The sequence below is a fragment of the Callospermophilus lateralis genome, chromosome 14, assembly GCF_048772815.1.
Source record: "Callospermophilus lateralis isolate mCalLat2 chromosome 14, mCalLat2.hap1, whole genome shotgun sequence".
NCBI classification, from domain to species: domain Eukaryota; kingdom Metazoa; phylum Chordata; class Mammalia; order Rodentia; family Sciuridae; genus Callospermophilus; species Callospermophilus lateralis.
Genome location: NC_135318.1, coordinates 25,542,083 through 25,559,743, shown reverse-complemented (window position 1 = coordinate 25,559,743; position 17,661 = coordinate 25,542,083). Strand labels below are relative to the sequence as shown.

The following is a 17,661-nucleotide window of genomic DNA, read 5'->3' as shown; positions in this document are numbered from 1 at the left end:
TTTAAGGATAAAATTCCCCATTTGTAAAAAGGAAATGATAATACCCAACTCAAAGTGCAGCTATGTAGGTTTCCTGCAAAGGTCTTATTCAGGAAATTGTGCACTCTACCTCAGGATTTTATCCTATAAAATATTCAGTATGTGCACAAAGATAGATGTAAGGCACATTAAATATGACATGTGTCACACCAAAAGGAGAAACAAACTACCTAAAGATGAGATGGAGCAAAACAATCACAATGCTGGCATTCCATGCTGTATACACCAGACAGGCAGGAAAAGGATGAAATGAAAAGGTGGTCTGGATGCACAAAGTGCAAAAAAACGGGTTGAAAAAGCCCCTTGCCTTTAGTCCCGTTCAATAACACATGCTTTCAAATGCATAGAAAATATCTGTAGAAACATCAAGCAATAAACATATATCCACTTTTAAGAAACAAAAGAGTATTCCAGGTCTTTCCTTTTCTGTATGATTCATTTTAGCATTTGAATACATTCTTTTATAACAAACCTGTATTGCTTCTATGATTAAAAATTAAGGATAATAAAGTAAAAGCACTGCTATGGTTTAGATGAATGTCCCTCGAAGGTCCACATGTTAAAGGCTCAGTGCTCAGCTCCAGCCCATGGCATTAATGGGAGATGATAGAATCTTTAAGAGGTGGGGCCTAGTGGCCTACTTTCCTTTTCTTTAAGAGGTGGTGGCCTAGGTCTTTGTGGGTGTGTCTTTCAAGTGGATTGCAAGATCTCAAGATGTCAGCCCCGTTCTCTTTGGTTTTGGGTACTGAAAATTGAACCCAGGGGTGCTTTACTACTAAGCCACATCCCCAGCCCTTTTTACTTTTTATTTTATTTTTATTAAAAGAAGTTCTCCCTAAGTTGCTTAGGGCCTTGCTAATTTGCTGAGGCTGGCCTCAAACTTGCAATTCTCCTGCACCAGCCTCTCAATTCCCTGAGATTACAAACATGCACTACCACCGCCTGGCTTCCTCTCTCTTTTTTTCCCCCTCACCATGAGTTAAGCAGTTTTGTTCCACCATGCATTGCCAACATGATGTGTCAAAGCAGTGGGGCCATATGATCATGGGCTGACCTTCTCTAAAACTGTCAGTCTAAATAAACCTTTTCTCTTTACAAGTTGATTATCTCAAGAATTTGTCATAGCAAAGGAAAACTAGCAAACACAAACATTTAGCACAATGCCTAGTGGATTTTCATGAATGATAATTATCATAGTTATCTCTGTGCAGAAGCTACAGAATTCTAAGGAAAACAAGTTTGGAGAAAACAACAGACCCTGTAACATGCAACCAATTATGTTTGTTAGTGAACTAGATCAATTTTTTAAGAAAAATAAATGTTTCTAAATTTTTTATTGTGGTACTAGATTCATGGGTGTATACATATGTTAAGACATCAAATTGTATACTTTAAAAATGTACAACTTATATGTCAATTATAACTTTGATAAGGTGCTTTTTAAACAAATGGAACTACATGTTAAACAGTAGAAATATTAAAGGTAGGAGAATGAGACCAGAATTCAAGGTTTCTAAGGTCTTTATTTGGAAGAAGACTGAGGAAGTTAATATTAGACTTACCAAGTATGTTTTTTAAGCATAACCACTAAAACAAAAGAAATTTAGATTATGTGACTTTCAGACCATGAAAGAGGGGAAAATTGAAAAAAAGAAAACTTGAAAAATTATTCTAAAAATAAAGGCAGAAAAGGAGATAAAATGAAGAAAAAGAATGATAGTCAAAGGCAAAAATAACATTAATACCTCCATTACCACAGCATAGACTTTCTAAATTCACCATTGAAATGTAAACCCTATCATTAAATGAATAAAAAGATGAATCCACAGCCAGTTAGCTCTGCAGGTATAGGGCTGTGTACGTGTAGGTAACAAGACTAGATGATCCTCCCCAGTCTGGTCCTTTTAACTGCTTTTCTAAAGCCTTGAAACTAATTGAAGGAAAGTTGTTTGTACCAAAAATAACAAAGGAAACTGAGTTGATGGGGAGAGGAGAGGGTAGGAGAAGAGGCCGGGAGATGGAGAATTGGCAGTAAGAAAAATGTTTCCATGGTATAATCTCAGCAAAATGTAAATGAAGTGCATGTGGAGATGTCTGATACATGCCCAGCTAGTGTGCACTGAAAATGATGTCGCATTTCTTACTTAAAATGAGGCACTCAGGGCAGTGTAGGGTGACATCTAGCACCTCGAAACTCCTCTTCTCCTTAGGACACCTGAAGGTGAAGTCCTTCCCTGCATAATAGAACTAGAAATCCTCTAGGAAATCTGAGCTAAACTTAACCAGGCCAGATGGTGCAGTTCATCTCTTCTTTCATAGAATCTGCAAAACTGGGTAGAATGGTTCTAATCAGTCTTATCAGGAAAACAGATGGAAAATTCTTTACAGAAGTTAATTCTTTAGTCTTATTCCAAAAGGAGGGTATGTGGCTCCTCCGGGCTGTCTAGGTTTGGCAGCACTTTCTCCAGCCTATTGGTTTTACATGTGTTGGGGCTGATGTGCAAAGGGACTACAGGCGAGACACTAGGAAATCATGAGCATTAGTGCACTTGCCTGAATGTCACCTCTCTCCAAATGTCCTACATCACTCCTCCCAGTTATCTAAGAATTTGTGATCCTGTCATGATGGTGGAATGCTAAAATAGAAAACTGCACAGGACTAAGAATCAAAAGACATTTCCTCACCCCATCCCATTCTTAATCCACTTAGTCCATGGTGCGAGTCTACTAAATTACCTGTATGACTCCACCTTCATGATCAATTTTCAACAAGAACGGCAATATTTGTCTCATGGATTTTTTTTTTTTTAAAAAAGAGAGAAAATAATATAGAAAAAATATTTTGAAAAACTATACTGTGTTGCAGAATTGTGAAGTATATGAATTTTTTTAAGATAACTTTAAGCCTTCATGGTGCCTTTTCCTATATGATATCATCTCCTGCAAAAGAAACTGCAAAGTTACAGTTGAAATCTATGACACTGTCAACCTGACATTCCCAATTTCCTCTACCATCACCTTCAATCACAACCCCATCTGACCCTCCTTCTTTGACCTAGAGATAAGCATGTAACCCAAACTGAGCCAATCAGGATCCCTGTCTTGCATTGGTCACATTTGAGTGTTCCAAAGCAGGTTCAAGCAGATGATTCCCTAACTTGAATCCTTTCCCCATATTTTTCAGACATAGAACCAGGTCATCCTTTCTTCTGTGACCAAGTTGTAAGATTTAAAAAAAAAAAAAAAAAAAAAAAAAACTAGAACCAATTAGCAGATACGTTTTTTGCCTTGCCCACAGCATTCTGAAAGACAAGAAAGAGGGTTGGGTCTCAAATTACATTTACTTTCCATATTTTAAATATGTCTGCCTTGGCCTTCAGCGACTGTCTTCCAGTCTAAACACCCCATATTTTACTTTCTTGAAAGAATAAACTTTTAGTCTTCTGCTATAGTGGGAGAGGGGTGGTCTTCCTTTTGTGCAGAAACCCTTTAATATAATTTTAATGGAATTTTGGAAGGAAGCAAAAGTAGGCAAATATATGTGTTAAACATTTCTTTAGCTGGAAACTCAAAATAGGTAAATGCATGTGTTAATCTATCTTTAGTTGATGTGAAGGACTCATCATTCTTTATAAGATTCTTAATCTAGCCAGCCCCTGCAGACTCAGACTTCAGTTTTTTTTTCCTGTAGATGCAGTTGCCCATCCATCCCAGTGCCAGGTGGGACACCAAGGACTCAGGCTCAAGGCTCATCCTGGACAAGCTTGCCCCTATGCACTACAGTTTTAGTCTAGGTCCCATGGATGCAGTCAAAACACACAGAGTAGCTAAATGAATAAAAATAAAGATCCAACTGTACCTGGCCTAACAAAGTCTCAAGTTAGCTAACTCAGAATCAGAGAATAAAATCGAGGTTTGCAGAGGCTGAAAGCAGGTGGGCGCATGGCACTCTTTGTCAAGGGGTACAAAGTTTCAGTTATATAGATGTATAATTTCTATATGTACAGCACAATGACTATAGTTAATAATAATGTACAGTATACTCAAATGTGGCTAAGAGAGCAGTACTTAAATGACTTCACTATTTAAAGAATAAGTTTGCAATGAATATGTTAAATAGTCTGATTTAATCATTCCATTCTGTAAATGTACATTAAAACATCTCATTTTATACTGTAAATAAGTGAGATTTTTGTTTGTTAGTTATACCTTAATATGTCAAAGAAGAGCTGAGCGCAATGGCATATGCCTGTAATCCCAGCAGCTCTGGAGGCTGAGGCAGGAGGATCACATGTTCAAAGCCAGACTCAGCAAAAGTGAGGTGCTAAGCAACACAGAGAGACTCTGTCTCTAAATAAAATACAAAATAGAGCTGGGGATTGGCTCAGTGGTAGAGTATCCCCGAGTTCAATCCCTGATACCAAAATAATAATAATCATAATAATAAAATAATATATCAAGGGAGGGGGATAAAAACAGATTTTCTGGTCTTCAGATGACAGGCCCCAGGTGATGTCTGATGCAGCCTCACATGAAATGCTCGAGTCTGAACTTCTGAATTTCTAACCCACAGAAAGTACAAGAGGTAATAAATGGCTACTGTTTTCAAAGCCACTTCATTTTGGGATAATTCATTGTGACACAGAAACAAGGAACTAATAAAATACCTTTTCTGTCTTTTCTAAAATGCATAATGGGCACACAGAGTTTTAGCCTTCCTTTTGTATTTATCATATATTATATACATTTCCAATGTCATCACATATTCTTATTTCTCCCACTATTATCAAATAGTCTTCCCCAAATATGATTTTTTTCCTAGCTAGCTGAACAAAATTCCATCCTATCTATATAACATAATGCACTATGCCTTAGAGGCAGATATTTGAAAAAAAATAATAATCTCAATCCTAAAGAAAAAAAACAACGGTGAAAAGTTGGCTGGGATCAAATATCTATGCATATGTCTAAGTGGACATCCAGCATACCTTGTTGGTCCTGCATTCATTCATTCATTCACTAAATGTAGGATTTGGAAATGGCTATGTATAAGGTACTCCAGGAGAGACTAAATAGACTAAAATGGTTTAAGCTCTCTTATCACACCTGGAGAGCACTTAACTTGAGTCTGAGTACCTACCTAAGCCCCAAATAGAGAGTGATTGTTTTATTTCTGGTATATATAACTTGAAAAATATATCGGATCTCTGCTACCTAGAAATTTGTGTCCTAATGAAGAAAAATGACACAACAAATTTACTTAAGCACTTATACATAAGCTATATCTGGTTCCAGAGAGATTTTTTTTTTTAAAAAAAGAGCTTATTGACATATAATTCATCAAGCAATTCATTGTTTTTTGGTACACTGTATAGTTTTTTTAAAAAATCATGGCAAAATACATGTAACATGAAATTTGCTATTTTAGCCATTTTTAAGGGTACAATTCAATGGAATAATTACATTTACAATGTTGTACAATCATCATCACTGTTTGGAAAATTCTTTCATCACCCCAAATATAAACTGAATAATCATTAAGGAATAACCTTCTTTCTCCCCTCCCCTAGCCCACAGTAACTCTAATCTACTTTCATGTGTATAAAGATGCCTATTATAGATAGGATACATAAGTGAAATCATATAATACTTGTTCTTTTATACCTGAATTTATTTCACTTAGCCTATTTTCAAAGTATATTCATATTATAGCATATATCAGAATGTCATTTCTTTTTGTGGCTGAATAATTCCAGTGTATGCATATGCTACATTTTGTTCATCCAGTTATCTGTGAATGGACAATTGGGGTTGTCTTTGACTATTGTGGATAATGCTACTATGAATATTGGTATACTTCAGAGAAGATTTTTTTAAAGCTCAAAATATGGCCTATACTTTATAGAATTTGTAATTATATTGATGAGAGGAGAAACTTACAGAAAACTAACTATGGAGGTAAATAATAGTGGAATACGTTAAAGAAACACCACCAAACATGATTAAATGTACTAGATAGTGTTTACATAGTATTCTAACATGGAAATGTGATGGCATTTGTGAAGCGCATAATCTCATTGAAGGCTAATGGTTTCATCATAGAGGACCCTTGTGAGCTCAGCCTGGAGGAGACAGTTGAATTGGGATTGAGGTGGAGGAGGAGAAGAGGCAAATTCCTCCTGGCCAGATCAGCACAGGGGCAGCACAGGGAATCCACCGAGAGAGAAGTTATAAGATGTGTTCAGGGAAAGTTAGGAGACACGCTGGCTAGGACCAGTGTTAAGCTTTAGACATGGGGTGTCCCCCAAAGCTCATTTGTAAGACAATGCAAGAAAGTTCAGAGGTGAAATTATTGGGTTATGAGGGCCTTGACCTGAGCAGGGATTAACTTGGGGGTCACTATAGGCAGGTAGGGTGTGGCTAGAGGAAGTGAGTCACAAAGCATGCCTTTGGTTTATATTTTGTCCCTGGTTTATATTTTGTCCCTGGTGAGAAAAGCTCTCTTGCATGAGTTTCTCTCTCTCTCTCTCTCCCTCTCTCTCTCTCTCCCCCTCCTTGTGCCATGTCCTGAGCAGTTTTCCTTTGCATAATGTGCCTGAGACCTCTGAAACTGTAAGCCAAATAAGATTTTTCCTCCTCTAAAATTGTTCTCGTCAGGTCTTTGGGTCACAGCAGTGAAAATCCTGACTAAAACAACTGGAGAGAGAGGAAGGGAGAGAGTAGCTCTATTACACCAAAGTCCCAAGTGTAATAGCTTTCAAGTTCCCAACTCAGTCCTCACCCTGCTAAAGTCTGCCCCATCCTCAGTACAGTCACTGATTAGTACAGTCACTGCACCCTCAAAGGCCTAACCGACTGGACATGGAACTGACACCTGAGGCAAGGTTGGGCCTTTTGGATAACTGGTTTTTTTCCCAAGCAAGTTTGAAATTGGGATTAAGAGCTTTATCCACGTCTATGAGAGACACTTGGATGGGGAGCTGACAGACATCCTCCTACTTCTTGGGCGTGGAAGCCTGAAAAAGATAAAGAAAGCTGGAAAGAGCAAGCAGACCCTTCTGGGGAGTGGAGGGAGAGTCCCCCAGGTTCCAGCAGGCACATCCTGAGGTCCCTTGTCAGCTCCTCACTTCTCCCACTCCCAAGAGGAAAACCTTTCCTTTTAACAAGTCCAGTCACTTCGATGACATTTCTGTCCCTTGCAACTTAGCAAAGACTCCAGCCAGTCTGCAGCCCTTCTCAGTAAGACTGTGTTCTCTCAGGAGTTCAGAAAGTGGAATGTGTGGAAAAAGAGTCCCTGAGGGAAGGAAATCAGCTGAGAGCAGCCATGAATAAGGTAAGCAGGAACCAGAACGGAAGCAGCAATGATGGGAAAGGAGGAGTGGATATGAGGCACTTACCAGGAAGAGTGATCCACCAGGTTAGTGGGAGGTGAAGGACGCCCAGGAGGAGAGACACCTTCGACTGCGTGGGTCCTGTTGCCATCACAGGAAACAACATTGGGCAGGGCAATACGGGAAGGGGACAGGATTCTAGTATTGGATATGAGAGGCTAGAGAGGACGGAGGGACACCAAGGAGAAACATGTTGCAGAGAGACGACTCGTGCTGTTGTGTAGACTGCAGTTCTCTTGGAGATGTATAACAAGTTCAGGGCTGGTTACAGTGACACCATGAATAAGTTCTCTTAGGAAGAATGTATTTAGAGAGAAATGGAGAAAAATGACCCTTGATAAATGACTACTTCTGTGAACAGAGGGGGGCGGGGAAGATTTTTGTGAAAATCGAAAGAACACAATGGCCATGCAGAGTCTCAGAAGTCAATGGAGGAGAATTTTAGGATCCTAAATGGCTCAGGGATGAAGAGGAGTCAAGGCTAAGTTGCTCACTTTATCATTTAGAAAGGGTCTGACATTATAGTTTCCGGGGAGTTGAGGAAAGACAACAGATTTTATGTACTTAAAATCGGAAAGAAAAAAAAGAGAAAATGTAGGTGGTATGTAATGGGATACATACCACCTGGATTCAGGCCTGGAATCAGAGAATCCACGTGGTTAATGGAAGAGGCAGCAGGTTGGGTGGTAGTTTTCACGGCCAGGAAGAAATGTGGATGTTTTAAAGGAAACGTCCTAAATAAAAACCAAAGATATTGAGAGAGAAGATACTAAAGAAGAACAAGGTAACGGCTCAGGAGGGATGGAGATGGCTGCAGATGTGAAACACAGACATGCTCACACCACTCTCTGTCTTTGCCAGTGGGCCTCCCAGCACCACAGAAGCAGCCCCAGGACTCAGGCAGAAGTCATTACAGAAAGGTGTTATTGTTCCCCTGGCCCAAACTCCTGTTTCTGGGGCTACATACATAATCCAACTCAATCCTGGGTCCCTGGATTCTCACGTTATTTTGTGAAACCAACCAGTGGCACCATTTGAGCCAAATATAACTGAAGGTCAGTTAATGTGTGACTTGGTCACAGCTTCCTCATTCACTAGTGATTAGAAAAAAAACATTGGCAGTATCTGCAGGATCCAGCAATTAATGTCACTTACTGTTGTAGTTTGGATCTGGAATGTCCCCTGAAGGCTTGCAACCCAGCCATTGACGCTGTGGGAGGTGGTGGAAACCTTAGGAGGTGAGGCCTATTTGGAGGAAGTAGGTCACTGGGGACATGTCCTTGAAAATATTGGGCTCCTACCCTCACTCCTTTGTGCCATGAGATGAGCCACTTTGCTCTACCACACACTCCCTGCTTTGATGTCTTGCCTCACCACAGGACCAGAAGCAATGGAACCAGGTGACCATAGACTAAAAGTATGAGCCAGAATAAACCATTCCTCCTTTAGGTTGTTTATCTCAGGTATTTTGTCACAGCAATGAAAAAGAAACACACTAAGACATTTAAAAACTGGGAAACATATTCCACGCGTGAAAGCTAGTTGCATGTGCCTCCCTCCCCTCCTTTTTCCCGACCCCAGAGGCTGAAGAGGATCACTTCTTAAAGTCAGTTCCCAAGTCTTCCCTGCCCTCTCCCCCAGGATTCTGAGCAATTTCACACAATTCTCTTTCCTACATGCCTACATATTTAATTCTAAACTTTCCATATTTGTACATTTTGGGGGAGTTACTGAGGATTAAACCCAGGGGTTCTTTACCACTGAGCCACATCCCCAACCCTTTTTATTTTTGGGGAAAGGAACTTGCTAAGTTACTTAAATTGTTGAAGCTGGCCTTAAACTTCCAATCCTCCTGCCATGGCGTCCCAAGCTGCTGGGATTATATGCTGGGATAATATACAGCCTTTCTTTCCATCTTGTTCTCTTCTACCCCTCAGCTAAGTGTTACTTCAGGAAAATCTGGCCCTACTTGAAAATTGAAAAGGTCCTAAGTGTGGCTATACATTAAGAGGTGCTAGAGGTAGTTCCTTAAAGAAAAAGCAAACCTAAAGTTTAAAGTAACATTAGACATAAAAGTCTTTAAAAAAAAAAAAAAAGGAGGCCTCTTTTTTGAAAAGAATTTCATATTTTCTCATTCTTCTTTAGTGAATTTGCTTTTTTACCAATGTGAAGAGACAAAATAAATAAGATTTATCTCTTGATATGGTCCCCAATATAGCACAGTACTTGGGAATTCCTGGATTCTCTACTAGTATGTATTGCTTTTGATACAAGGTGATTGTGAGTTAATACACTTTATTCTTCTGTATTAATTGTTAATGTATTCTTAACACACTATTAACATTATTAATTCATGGTTTACTGTAGAAATGGTACCTTCATCCGTGCTATTTCATTTTAAATGTATTATAACGATTCAATAATTAGCTCATATTTACAATAATTAAGCAAGAACTTAATACATTATAAATACATTATAATTTTACTGTAGACATATGGCATTTTAGGTGCACATACCCAGTCACTATTTATAACTTCATTCCTGCGGGGAAAAAAATGGAAAGTGAATTCAGAGTGCCAAGAAAATTCTCAAGGTTTTGGAGCCTTACCAATTTGTAAATCATGCAATGAATGGTCATTATTTATATTTTAAAAGTCTTTAAGTTTTTATTTTGATTTGAAACCTTTTCTGACTGCTTTAAATCTAGCTTCATAATCAAACCCTCGTGGAGTAAGAAATGAACCCAAAACAGGATTGTTCCAGTTGGCTGCAACTCCTTGCCAGGACTTCAGAGGCCTGCATTTCCAGGTCCCCGCCACTGGTGGAGCCACAAGAACCTATAGCATCTTCTGGTTTTATCCACTTCCACCAGTTCTATTTTTGTGTCTCCACATTTAGCACACAGTGCTTTCTTCATCACCCCAGCTGACTGGCATGAGAGTCCCCAGGGCACAGTAGTTACACAAGATTATTGAAGCATGCTTCCTACCCTTCAAATAAAACCATGCAAAATGCAGAAGGGACAGCAGCAAGTGGCCACAACAAGACAGAGTGCTTCAATTGCTAAAGAGCTTTCTTTGCACTAAGTTTTATGCAGTATTAAGAGCATGACCTCTATTAGGCTTTCTAGAAGTTCATTTTACACTGTGTAATGGAAACTATTGCTATAAGTGAATTTGCACTTAGAAATATGATAATAAACTAAAGTCTCTTACAAACATGTAACTCACATTTCAAAATTTGGGGATTTTTTTTTAAAAGTCTCTGGCTCTTCTTTTCAATTGAGGAATCTGTAGTTACCTGCCCTAAATGAACAATCAGATTATCCTAATAAACTAAGCTTCAAAAACTGCCAGATGTCAGCTCAACACAGCAGAATGGAGGAGTCTGTGACTCTTGCATGGCAGACCTCACAGCCCCAATTTCAGCTGTTATGTATGCAAGCATCTGTGGATAGCACCGTAGCTCTTCTGTGGCCATAAGCCACTTGAAGCCACTAAGCATTTGAAATGAGGCTATTCTGAATTGAGATGTGTAACACGAATTACGGGATTTCAAATATTTGGTATCAAAAAGGGAATGTAAATATCCTCACTAATTTTTATATTGATTACACATTAAAATGGTAATGCTAAGAATATATTTGGGGAACAAAATGCATTTTGCTGTCATATATAACTAACTAAGAAAAAAAAATTTAAGTTAATATAAAAAAAGAATATATTTGCTTAAGTAAACTATATTATCACTACATTTTTAAAAATTCATTTTACCTGGGTTTTTTTTTTTTTTAGCATGGTCACTAACAAATAAATGTAAGAATAATCATGTAGCTCACATTTGTGACTCCCCTTCTATTTCTTTTGGACAGTACTGGCCTAAGGCCTCCACAATAATAGCATAATCAGCAACTAGTTTTTAAAGATTTGAAGTCAGAACCGCTGCAGAATTTTACTCCAAATCAGATCAATCAGAGGTGAATATGACTTGGAGAAGATTAAAACAGTTGTGCATGTTTAGTTCCCCTATCCATAGAATTTTCATAGTGTCCAGCCATAACTATGGACATAAGCCATAGAAGAGAGAAATGGTATTACAACAGAATAAATAGACACAAGATTAGGATACAGTCTAATAGCTATTTTACTTCACTCTTTCCTGTTTGATTACATATTCCTTATTTTCATCTAAGAAGTTATTAATTTTATGCCCATTTCATGGCATGAGAAAAATAGACAGCAAATCATAAATTTATTTGTTTGGAGTGTTTATTGTTTTTTCTCCCCCTGTTTACTGCTGCCAAAATGGAGACTAGGGATCAATTCACAAGAATAGAAACATGAATTTGATTGTTTAATGTTTAATGAAAAATAAAACTTTTAAGAATTGAGGTCCCAGCACCAGGGCAGCTAGTCCGAGGCAGGAAAATTACAGCAAAATCCCTGAATATCATTGCTGGACATGTGCACAGGGAGGAGTTCACACTGACCCTAGATAGTAATAAACATGAAAAATTCAGCACCAAATCCCTGATGTGGGATTACTGGATTACTGAATTAAAAACATATTGGGGGTTATGGCTGCCAGCAAAAAAATTGTGTAACTGCTGGTAAAAAAACAATAGTGATTTCAGGAGTAGATTGAGAACAAAACAATAATATCTTTGTAATGTTCTAAAATCATTGCATGAATAAAGCTGAGTCTGGCTCCATTGCATTTCCCAGTCTGATTTGCTGACCATCTTGTCTGCCCATAATTGTTTTCTGCCATTCATTTCCTCCAATTGTCAATTATTACTAAAACAATTATGAAAAAAAAAGTGTGTGTGTCTTTGTTTCCTGTTGCCAATGAATGCAATGAAGTCACAGATGAGGCCAGTGCATCATGATCTTTTCCATGACAATAAATTATGCTGTCACAAACAGGATATAGCTCTTTACTGGGCAAGGAGGCCATAAATGACGCTGAATTAGCACAAACATATTATAGCCACGACAGCAAGAAACTAGAACAGAGACTTCTATCTCCACTTTTTAAAAACATACTGCTTTTTGTTCCTGATTAGAAAGTGGTAGATATTTGTTTATCCTAGAGACAAAGTGGAAAATAAAAGTTATTATGAGCCCACTAGCCATAAAGTGCTATTGTTAACCTTTTGTCAAATGAATTTTAGCTCTTATGTAAGCAAATGAGAGCACACTTTGGATATAACTTTGTAGCCTTTCCCTTTTCACTTAACATTACCTGTGAACTCTTCTCAGCACCATTTAATGCCTTAATATAATTTAATGGCTGTATGAAATTCCATATATTGGAATATTGTTTAACAGTTCCCTTATTTATATATATTCAGGTTATTTACAAAATCTGTTACAAATAGATAAAGATTCTTTTTCCCAGAATCTATGATTCTTTCCTTCGGATAGATTGCTAAAAGATAGAGCATTTACTTTTTACTTTAGAAATATATTGCAAATTTTGAAATCAATATATAGAATAAAAGATCCTGGAATTTTCTGTGTGTATGGTTCTGGAGGCTGAACCCAGGACTTTGTCCATGGTAGTAGGCAAGTGCCATATTTGCTTTAAAAGTTTAATGACCAAGGATAATATATATATACTGGTTTTCTGTTTGTGTTTTGGGCATGCCGGGGATGGAACTCAAGGCTTACATATGCTAGTCAAATGCTCTACCACTGAGCTATGTCCCCCACATGCCTTTTTAAAAGGGTAAACAAGTGAAACACTTTTAATAATTAGAAAGTTTAAGATAAACCTAAAACTGGCCTATTCAAAAGGCCCTCAGGCTAGGCAGCTGCAAGGGTATATGTAATTCCACAAAGTCTTTTACCAGAATCTCCTAGCATAAGTCGTCTCCAGATCATCTGAGAGTCCAAAGCTGATTCTGATGAGATTCTGTGAACTCTTGTTCTATTTAGAGAGTCCCAAGGAGCCTGTTTTTTGGTACCTCGCTGTGTTATCTCCCGCTCCAGCTGAACTATGTTAGCTAGTGCTGTCACTAGGGGGCAGCCACCGACAGGGAGAGGCAATTAACAACCTTGGTCTCTTCTGTATTTATTTTCCCAGACAACCAAGGGAAAATGGAAAATGACACAGTGAAGGGAAAAGAATTTAAGTAATAAATGAATAGGGAAATAATAAAGAAATAAAACCTCTGTGTACAAACTATTCCCATTTCTTCAGAGAGCTTAACCAAAAAGTAGTTTTATGAGGGTTACCAAAGATAGGAACAATAATAGACAAGAACTTAGTTAAAAATTGGGTTATAGAGGCTGGAGATGTAGCTCACTTTGTAGCTACATGCACAAGGCCCTGGGTTCAATCCCCAGCACCACCCCCCAAAAAATTGGATTATAGAATGAAAAGTTGGTGCCCTTAGAATTTTTCTGGTGGGGAAAGTTAGTCCAGAATAAGATACTGAACATCTGTATGGGAATTAGCAGATGCATGAGTTTCTGCTGCGTATGCACCCAATTTCCATCTTCTTTTATTTCTCACTAGCTATGCAATCCCAAATCATAGGCAAGTTACTTATACTCTATGAACTTCATAGTTTTCACCTATAAAACTGTGGCAAGCAAGCTCATAGGTGGTTGCAAGCATTAAATAAGATAGTGACGACAAAAACCTTGACATAGTTTAGCTTTTATTATTTCCTTACCTCCCTCCTAAGCCATTTCCCATTTCCAGCTGTCAGTCTACGATTTCTACTCAACTATTTCTTCATCACCTTAAATTTAATATGTCTGTGACCAAATTCCCCATCTCCTTTACTAACTCCCTGACTGGCATCTGGCTCTTTGATTAGCTGTTGCTTTGGATGGGCCATAAAATATGCAGCCCTCTTTAGCATGCCCTCTCCTTCTAATAGCCATAAACAACTAGTTTTCATCTCCATCTCTCTCTCCCTCCCCTCCCCACTCTCTCTTTTGAGACAGGATCATGCTAAATTGCTGAGGCTGACCTTGAACTTGAACTTGTGATTCCTGCGTCAGCCCCTCAAGTGGCTGGGATCACAGGCAGTATGTCACTGTGCCCAGCTTCCAGTTGGTTTTCAAAGCAGGTCAATTTGTTCCCTAATATGTCTCTGGCTGGTTTCTTCCTCTCTGTTTTCATCAGCACAGGGCCTCGGTGACCTGTTTTCCTTATCCCAGCAATTCTGCCTCAGTGGGCAGATCTTATCATGCCATTTCCCTTTTCAAAACTCTTAGTGATTCCGTGGCATCTTTAAATTAGATTCTAAGCTCCTTAGTGTGGCATTATAGCCACACCATACATAGTCTGACCCCCACCTCCTCCAGAAACTTCTCACTGGCTCTGCATGCTTGTTCTTCAGTCAAGCTGATTGACTTGGTTCTCCGATGGGGCTGCCAGTTATAGAAAATAAAGGTGCAGAACACCCAGTGCAAAGTGAATTTCAAATAAATAACAAATAATGTTTTTGGACAAGTATGTCCCAGGCAATAGGCCTCATACCTCCAGGCAATAGGACACGCTTATACTAAAATGTAATTGCTGTTTACCTGAAATTCACATTTCACTAGGCATCCTGTATTTCACTTGGCACCCTGATTCCTTGGGTGCACAATGTACATTCCAATCTCTGTCCATGCTCACAGTTCAGTTCCAGTCCTATCTCAGATGCTCTTACCTCTATCTGTATTTCAGATCTCCTGCCCACCACAGCTGAGCCTCAGACCTCCACAAAGCCTACCTGGATCAACTCTTCCTTATCTGGTTGGTAGCCATGAACTATGTCATTAATTTGGTTCCATATATAGAATGTCTTTTGTCCTACATAATTCCTTTCCTCCAACCAAATGTAGAGTTTATCAAGGGTAGAGATTGTATTACTAGTAGGGAGTGCAGTCTGTATGCTTTTGTGGTGTGGCACTGCTTAGGGACTTGCAATACAGGGTAGGAGGAGCCATTAATGAGGTTCCCTTTGCTCTCACCCTACTGTAGAAGTAACAAAGGGCTCAGATGTGACTTTGCAGCACTAGTGTCCTAAAAATATTTTCAGTGTTAATATATTTATCCAGATTAATTTTGTTTTCTCCTATTTTCTTAGAACATATGAGCAACTAAGAAATCATGCTCTTTCTACTCAAAAATATTAAACCTTCTTACAGTTTCCATGGGATAAATTATAAATTTCTAATCAGAAAAGGAAAAAAAAAAAAAAAAAAAAAACTTAAATTCTCCCGGGAAAGAAAGTAGCCAATGAAATCCACCAGAGCCCTTGGCAGGTTCTGGCTGGCTCAGTGCTTCTGCTTTCCAATTTTCCTACCTTCTTCCACAGATTCCAAACATAGCAGTCTCAATCAGGGAGGAGCCAAAAGAATAGCAGCACATTTCTCTTCCAATAAGCCACCAGGACCTTAATCCTTTACTAGTCTGGTGGAAACATTAATCAAGCCATTCAGACACAAATGCAGACTTTATGGGCAGTGGATGGCGTACGTGGTGCATCATTTAAACAAAGGTACTCCAGCTCCTTTGATGGCCAGGAACCTTAAAAGAATTTGGAATGTCCCTAGGAGCTTTCCAAGTTTCTGTGGGCAGCATCAACTACTCTTGGATTTAATCCATTTCCTTTTAACCTTTCCACTTCCAAACCCAGTGACATTTTTCAAGGCACTCAGAACATATATGCTGAGGGAATGTTTTGAAATAGTCATTTAGATGACAATAATTACTGTGAACTGTTTCCGTGACTGGAAACTGTTCAGTGCTGGGTTTTATGCTTCTAGAAGTTTCTCTTTTGTCTGAAAATGAGTGACCAGGAGAAGAATCTTTGTACTTGGGGGGGGGAGGGGGGAGGGGCTTTATCTTCACTACATTTTATACAAAATTTAAATTTTAGTTAACTAACTTTTCTATCATTGTTTTTTTTTTTTTGCACAAAAGCCATTTATTAAATGCATTCTTAACCAATATTGATAAAAAGAATGGCAGATGGATTACTGATCAGCACTTTAGAAAGCACAAATATCAAGAAAATATTTTTTCAAAAGTGATCATCAGGGGCTGGGGATATAGCTCAGTTGGTAGAGGGCTTCCCTTGCATGCATAAGACCCTGGATTCAATCCTCAACACCAAAAAAAAAAAAAAAAAAAAATTGGTCATCAGTAAAATTATGCTATGTAATCCCCTAATAATGTTGAAATTGAAGAAAGTTAGTGGCAATAAAGGTACCTTAAGCAACTATTTTGAAACATTTGTTGTTAGAAACTGAAGATGTTGTAACTGAGGCTGATTGCTACATTTCTTCAGAGCTATAAGCAAAACTCATTGAAAAGTTACATGAGGATTTGCCCTCAAAGTATAAATACCGTCTGTGGTTAAAATATGTGGTTCTCAAAATGCATTAAGACACACAAATTAACCAGACTTAAAAATGACACTTACCTTAATTTGCAGACGTGCACTCATTTAAAGTTCACCCCACTGTCGGATCATCTTTTTCCTATTCCCCATCTTCTTGCAAGTTTCTCTTCAATGTGCCCAAACACCTAGAGATTCCTATTCTCTTTTCTAAAATGTTGTCATCACCTCCATTGCCCAAATCCAGTTCAAAAGTGAAGAGGAAAAAAAATGGAAATTTGCAAGCTGTTTACGCCTAACAACCACAGTGAAGCTGCTAAGCTTTGAGCTCAATGAATAAAAGGTTGTTTAGCTAAATGGCAGGCACACTTCCTCCTATTCTTTCCGAACTTAGTTTTCCTGCCTCCAGTGGAGCTTTTTCCTTTCCTGGGCTATAAATAGACTGGTCGTAAGAGTACTGAGGAATGAAGAAGGCAGGAAATGTATTTGATTTCAAAAAGCAGTCTTAGGGGTGTGTGTGTGTGTGTGTGTGTGTGTGTGTTTCTTTCAAGTGAATACCAGTAAACAAGCTACAGAAAATTTGGCCTTAAATAATTCAGCTTTGATATATGCACCACAGTTGAAATTTTCTTTAAGCTCCTATAGTCTCTGTTTGACTAGAAATTGTCATTTCCCATAGGCAAAGCTTGGGTTTGGAGCTGTATCATTTTCTGTACAAAATACCACAAACAAACCTACATTGCACCCTTTGTTTCCCATAGAAGTGCCATAGAAAATGAATGTCCCAGGGGAAATGGTTGGGGGTGAACAATGGGAAGACTCTAGGCATTTCTTTTCATTCAAAAAGAAGTGAAGCACTTTTTGAAGCCAGGTTCAAGAAC

General features: G+C 38.5%; 1 protein-coding gene across 1 annotated transcript in view; it reads right to left on the bottom strand.

Annotated features, from left to right (window-relative positions):
• Positions 1-17,108, bottom strand: part of Rasgrp3 (RAS guanyl releasing protein 3) — a 102,782-nt gene extending 85,674 nt beyond the window's left edge. The window contains exon 1 of the mRNA XM_076834011.2: positions 16,865-17,108. The gene's annotated coding sequence lies outside the window, so the exon portion shown is untranslated. The remainder of the gene's footprint in view (positions 1-16,864) is intronic.
• Positions 17,109-17,661: the final 553 nt, after the last annotated feature.